At 45.9% G+C, this 7,500-nt stretch overlaps 1 protein-coding gene across 1 annotated transcript in view; it reads left to right on the top strand.

Moving 5' to 3' along the window:
* veph1 (ventricular zone expressed PH domain-containing 1) overlaps positions 1-7,500 on the top strand; it is a 72,909-nt gene that overhangs the window by 9,234 nt on the left and 56,175 nt on the right.

Raw genomic sequence — 7,500 nt, 5'->3', positions numbered from 1 at the left:
TACACACACAGAAACTCTCTTGATGTACATACAGGAAGTGACCCTTTTTTGCAACCCTTGTTGCTGCCCTCGATTTATGAGGGTCTGTACTTACTGCTGGTTATTCCTTGAAGCATGTGCGTGTGTGTGTGTGTGTGTGTACATCTGCGTGTGCGTGCATGCGTGCGTGTGCATCTGTGGGTTTCTATGCTTGAGGGAGAATAGGGAGCGATAGGGAGAGAGAGACTGCAGCGTTCAGGTGAAATAATGAAAGCCCACTGCTAGAGTGCCTGCTTTGATAAGTTCATAGGATAAAATGTGTTTCCTTTCTATTAAAGTCTCCCCTGAGCCCAATTCTTCTCGGGTTACTGTGGATGTAGGTTGATATAAAGTCTTGTGGAGGGTTTGTTGTTCAAACTCTGCTACTCTTATTTATATTGCTCCCTTGCCCAGAGGGTACCCAGCAGACTAGCTATAAAGTGGTCAACCACTTGAGAGCTGAGAGGGGGAAATTACCGTCCTCCTAATCACCGATAACTTAAGCAGCCACAGTGTATGGATTGTTGGGCTCTTGCTAACTGTATCAGATCACTGTTAGCACGGCTGTCAAACTGAGGATTGTAATGGCCATGAATATGAATGTGTGGTGTAAAAAATGGATGTGTTTCACTGTTTAGTTCAGGGATTTAATCGCAGTGGTTTTCACAGTTATCTCACTATTCAGTCCTTTGTCATCTGAAATTTGAATGGGGTACAGTAAGCAGTACTATACTTACTGAATAATGAAATAAGCTGTCTGTCGCGTGGGCCAATCGGCTATACTTTTACGTCAGAACCTACACACCCAAGGCTCCACGTCCATGTTCTTGATGGATGGAATGCTTTCTGCCCCATTACTGCTGTTGTTATGGTTTATTATCATGCGTTTGGAACCCATTCGCTCTACTGAAGTCTACTTCAGAAGTCTATGAATGAACACACACTTTTCCTTCAGGACCTCATAGCTGCTGCTGGTTTCTGCATCCCAAGAGTTCCACACATCTTGACATGACTCATTGAGTTATGCTAAGATGAAGCTAGCGTTGTGCTCCAAAGGCTGCTCTGACTTGTGCGTTAAAATTGATTCATTCAACAACACACATTCATATGTCCAATCAAAAGTGTTTATGTGAAAATGACTCGCCAAGACAAGCAGGAAAATACCCAAACTGTGCTGTGGGTTCCCATCGTGTCTACATAACAGAGGGGAAGACTTCATGTACTGTCTGTTTAATAATACAGATGATTAAACATTTTCAATTATTATTACAGTTTGGTATGTATAGCTTTTCCCTTTGCTGCCAAATACGGAAATACATCAAATGAGCTAACAGGGGAGCACTAATGTTCAGTCCCAGGAGCCTGTGATCTAGGGCGCACTTAAGCAGAGGTTAAGTAGAGCGACTAAGGGCCATAACTTCTAACCATGGAGTTTAAAGGGAGCTGTTCTCTGGAGCCTCTCTGGGCCTGTCTCTTTTACTACTCGACATGGACAGGGCCACACTCATTAGGGGGACACGTGGTCGTCTCTTAAAGACCATAACCCTGCTACCTGGAGGGAATCCGCTAAGCCCCCAGGCCTGTTTTTCATACATGCACACATGCATGCACGCAAGCACACACACACACACACACACACACACACACACACACACACACACACACACACACACACACTGTTGAGCTGAATCCCAGCTGGGTCTCAAACTACACTACCCAGAGTGCACCAGCAGCCGCAAGCTGGCTGCTTGTGACCTAATCAACTCATTGTCACTGAGTGGGAGCACCTGTGTAGAAAAGGGTGCTCAAGTCATTCAGGAGAACAAACTGAAGAGAGAAGACACACTCCAAGTTTCACTCATAGCTTCAGTCCAGAGACGCCAATGGTCGGTGCAAATGTTTATTTACTTTCATGGTGTTAATGCTGCTTAATATGTATGATTTTGTGTTAAATTCAATTTAAAAATGTTTAATTAAATGGCAACTTTTGTTCTGTTTTTAAAGGTTTACAACCTAATGATTTGGCAAAATACACTGAATGGACCAAATCAACTAAGAAAACCAAAAGAATAAAAAGTGATTTGAGTCAAATTGAGTTGTCCCTGTGTCCTTTGGAGTTGAAGAAGAGGAGGACTTGACAGTTGTAAACTACGCGGAGCGGCCTGGCCCTGAGGATAAACGGCTTCAGATCCAGAAATAAGCTGTTGACGCAGAGGAAGTCAAGATGGCGGAAGATGTCCTGGGGAAGTCGGTCCAGCAGCTCAAAAAGGAGAGGACCACTGCAAAAAGCAGCTTCACCAGACAAGCCAACTTTATTTCAAGAGGAGCAAGCAGCATGCTTCAAGTGGAGTTAAAGGAGGAATTCACTAAGCTTTCAGACTGTTTCAGAAAGATGCTCGATGCCAATGATGACTACAGGATTGGACTGGAGGCTGACATTAAGACTGAGGATAAGGAAGCAGGTCTTGATGAACAGCAAGAGGCCGACATTGATAGATCTGTAAAAGAAGGCGAAACAAAGTTGGCAGAAATAAGAGACATTGTTCAAACAAACCTGTGGTCGAGGTATGGAAGAAGTGAACTTCTTGTGGCAATCCTGGAAGCAGAAAAAGCCAATGATAAAGCGGCTGATGTACCTGTGGAAAGTGCCAATTTAGAGGGCTATGAAGTGCACCTCGTTCTCTTGGACAAGAGAAGAAAAGAGGCCATCTCAACAATGTCAACATGGGAGAGATGGATCCCTGTGGAATTAAAGGATGAATTAGATGGAAGAGTCAAGGATGTAAGTGCATCCTACTACAGGCTTGAATTAAGGAAAGCTGAATTTGCCACTGCACGGACGATCAATGAGCAAGGCACAGGAGTGAAAGTACTACCCCAACAGGCAACATCCACACCAATGGTGAGAATCAAGCCAATCACTCTACCTATCTTCAAAGGAAGCAAGAGAGAATATCACAGATGGAGGAAAGACTGGGAAAGCCTGCAAAGGCAGGGAGAGCCATCCGGATCAACTGAAGTTAAGAAAATTCAACTCTTGGAGAGTGTGGATGACAAAATCTCAAATGACCTCAGACTTTCAACCTACACCACTGCCAATGACATGTTCAGAGTCCTGGAGAACAGATATGGCAACAAGTCAACCATCACTGTAGAAATCCTTGAAGAGCTGGAGAAGATGCCACATGTGAAGGGGAACCAGCCAAGAAAGGTCATTGACCTCATACAGTCAGTGGAGAAGGCCCTGGCAGATCTCACAGAGTTAGGAAACTCTGGAGCCATAAATAACCCACTGGTAATTAAATCCATTGAAAGCAAGTTGCCTGACTTTATTAAAAGAGACTGGTTGATGTTCATGGTTGAACCCAGAAACAATGTCACATCAGACAACCACTTTGACATGCTCTTGAAGTTCCTGAAAAGTCAAGAAGAAATACTAGAGAGACTCGAACAGCTCAGAACTGTGGATAAATCAGATTGTTCAGACAAGAAGTATGACAGAAAGATTGCCTCAACAAAAACCACAAAGAAAGAGGAGCTTGATGAGGTGTGTGGTGTCTGTGGTGATAGTGGGCACAACAACAAAATCTTCTTCTGTAGAAAGTTCAAAAGGCTTAAGCTACCTGAAAAGAAAGCTGTATTGAGAAAGTTGGGAGCATGCAGAAAATGTCTCGGATGCCATGATGAGGATGGATACTGCAGAGACACTTTCCTATGCAGAAATAAAGACTGTAAAAGGGAAGGTGGTGCCCCAGACCACCATTTTTTCCTCTGCCCAAAAGGAGAAGTCAAAAGAGGGGAAGAGAGAAAGAGTGGAAAAGACAGCAAGGGTAAAAGAAAACTAACGGAGGAACAAGAGGATATCTTGTCTGAACTTTCCCCAGAAATGGCAGATCGATGCAGAAAGGCTTTCACCAACACCAACAAAACCGCAGTGACACTCGATGCTTCAGGTCAGTCTGAGCTACTGCAGAGAAATGGGCTCTCTGAACTTCCGGTCATCATGATGTTGATGCAAGTCACTGCAAACGCAGGGCAGAAGATTGGGACTTTAATTGACCTTGCTTCAGATACAAACTACATTACCCATAAGGCTGCTGAAAGACTGAGGTTAAGAAGTGAGAAGATGACTTTAGTTGTGCATGGGGTTGGTGGAATGGCCATGGAGGTGAACACAAGAAGGTATCTCCTCAAAGTCAGAGTCAAGACTCCGAAAGGAACAGAGAGAGCTCATGAAATGGTCTGCTACGGCTTGGATGAAATCGCCAGAGTGCATCAAGTAATTGAACCTGAGAAGTTGAAAGAATTCTTCCCAGAAGTCAATCTTAAAGAATTGGAAAGGCCAGAAGAGGTTGAACTTCTCATTAGCCACCGAGAGGGAAGACTCGCTCCCCAGAGGGTAAAAATCATTGGAGACCTCGTCTTGTGGGAGGGTCCATTGGGGAAGACAGTGGGTGGAGCACATCCCGACTTGTTTGAAGAAGTGGAGGTTGCAGCATATGAGTCCAAAACACACTTTGCTCGCTCCATGAGGACAGCAGCTGTCAAATATCAAGAAATCACAAGACAACCAAGAACTGACACAGCCCAGCTACAGCAGGAGGATGTGGCTCAGACCAAATGTACAGCTGCCAGTAACCGCAAGTTCCTTGAGTGGTGGCACTGGGACAGCATCGGAGCTGCATGTGAGCCGAAATGTGGAGGATGCCGATGTGGAAACTGTCCACCAGGAGGAAAAGAAATGACCCTGGCAGAGGAGAGGGAGCTTGAGATCATTAAAGGAGGCCTCACCTACAAGAAGGGGGATGCTCACACACCAGCACCTCATTGGGATGCAAAGTATCCTTGGACAGTAGATCCAGCCTCTCTCCCAAACAACAAAGGTGCAGTCCAAGCTTGTTTCTTAAGGATGGAAAAGCAACTAAGCAGAGAGCCAGACTGGAAAGTCGCATATGCTACCCAGATCCATGAAATGGTCGAACGAGGCGCAGCCATAGAACTCACCGACAAGATCATGGACAAGTGGAACGGACCAGTGTGGTACGTAAGCCACCTGGTGGCGCCAAACCCTCATTCAGTGACGACACCAGTTCGTATTGTTTGGAATAGTAGCCAGAAGTACAAAGGAGTGAGTATGAATGATCTTCTTCTGAAGGGACCAGACGTTCTCAACCCTATCAGAGCTGTCCTGCTGAGGTTCAGGGAAGGGATGCATGCATCTCTAGGAGACATCAAAAAGATGTACAACTCTGTATGGCTGGAGGAGCGTGAGATGCATCTTCACAGGTTCCTCTGGAGGGACAGACCAGATGAAGAGATAAGGGAATATGCGATTACCAGAGTCAACATTGGGGACAGACCTGCTGGTTGCATTGCGCAGTTGGCTATGAGGGAGACAGCACGCCTGCCCAACTTTATTCACTTGGAGGATGAGCGCAGAGTAATTGAAGAGGACAGTTATGTGGATGACCTCTTAACCTCCCAAAATGACCTAAATAGACTTGACGAAATCACAGCAAATGTTGAAGAGATCTTAAAGGTTGGAGGTTTCTTCCTCAAGCCATGGGTCCGGTCAGGGCAAAGTGGGAGGCAAGGAATGGAGACGGAGGTTCTAACAAAGAAGCAAGGTAAAACCTTAATTCTTCCAAATCAAATGAGGGATGAAGACAACAAAGCCTTGGGCATCGGCTACCAAGTGGATGAAGACAAGCTCTACATGTTAACCTCAGTTAACTTTACCAAAAGGAAGAAGAAGATGAGAGTTGGAAAAGATCTTCTCAAGGAGGAGGTGAGAACTGAGACACCTAATCCACTGACTAGGAGGGCTCTCTTAAGCCAAGTAGCTGGACTGTACGACCCAATTGGCTTAGTGACACCTGCCAAACAGAAGGGAGCCATTCTTGTTAGAAAAGCTTTCCAAGAGGGAGGGGGTGGGAAACTAACCCAAGAAACCTGGGACCAACCTCTCTCAGAAAACCTCAGAGAAGAAGCCATACAGCTTTTTGAAGAATATGTGCAGCTTGGACAGGTGAAATTCCACAGGAGCCTCACACCAGCTGGCTGGAAAGGGAAACCTTGGGGCATCACATTCTCTGATGGAAGTGACAAATCCTTTGGAGCTGTGATGTACTTAAGGTGGAAGACAAGTCAAGGCACGGAAGTTCGATTAGTTGAATCAAAAGCCAAGCTGACACCCCTGGATCAGAAGGGAGAAGCTGTAAAAGCTGAGATCTGTGGTGCTGTCTTCGCAGCCAGGATCAGGAAGTATGTGGAAAAGCATGGCCGAATGAAGATCGAGAGATGGTTCCATCTACTTGACAGTCAAACAGTCTTGGGAGCCATTCAAAGAGTCAGTTATGGGTACAAAACCTTCTTTGCAAATAGAGTGGGCGAAATCCAGAAGGCTGGACTAGTGCAAGACTGGTGGTGGATCCGTGGAGATCTGAACATAGCTGACATCATAACAAGAGGGGGCGCTCCTGAAGATTTGAAGGAGAATTCCACATGGCAAAATGGACCAGAGTTCCTGAAGTGGCCAGTGGAGGAGTGGCCTATAAGATCAGCTGAAGAGGTTGCAGCTCATGCCAGGGAGAGTGTAAACAAGCTCCAGAGGAAGGCATTCTCAGGTGCATTAACAAGAGCTCAAGCAAGAAGGAGTCAGCAGAAAGAAGACCTAGAAGCCACTCAGGAAAGTCCAAGGAGTGAAACTCGAGAGGAAAAACCTGTGGCAAACCCAACTCTTCTTCTAAGAAGGAAGCCCACTGGCTGGGTTAAAGATCTTGTGGAAGTAAGAAGATTCAGTAGCCTGTCCAAACTGGTGAGAGTCATTGCCTGGGTTTGTCTAGCTGCCAAGCAGTGGCTGAAGAGGAAGTGCCGGGCCCCTAAACAGTCAAAGTGGGAGGTAACATCACCCAAGCAAGCTGTGCTGACTGTCAAAGAACATGAAGATGCACTCAAAGACCTCTTCCTCGCAGCTCAAGAAGGTACAGTTTTTTCAGACACAACTCTGAGCAGACTGGCAGTATACAAAGATGTGAACTCTGGACTGCTAGTTTGTGGAGGCAGAATTCAGACATTCAATGAAGATAAGACGGCAGTGCCAGTTTTACCATTTGAAGCATGGGTGTCTACATTGCTCGCACAAGAATCCCACAAAGCAAACCACGAGGGAGTGGCAGGAACCCTTCTCCATGGTCGTGGAAGATCCACCCTGCAGACTCTCCCCATAGGAATGGTGCAGCAGAGGCAGCTGTCAAAGTAGTGAAGCGGGCGTTGAGCAACCTTGGTGGAGATGGTGTTTTCACATGGGGAGAACTCCAAACTTTCCTCTTCATGGCAGCTAACCTTGCAAATGAGAGACCCATCGATGCAAGAACTCAAAGCAGAGAAGACTGTGTAGAGTACATCACCCCGAATTCTCTGCTTTTAGGACGTGCCAATCCAAAGGGAGACCCTGGAGATTTCCAGTTTGATGGATACCCT

This window comes from Micromesistius poutassou (assembly GCF_964030765.1).
Source record: "Micromesistius poutassou genome assembly, chromosome: 4".
Lineage (NCBI taxonomy): Eukaryota > Metazoa > Chordata > Actinopteri > Gadiformes > Gadidae > Micromesistius > Micromesistius poutassou.
This window is presented reverse-complemented; position numbering and strand designations above follow the sequence as displayed.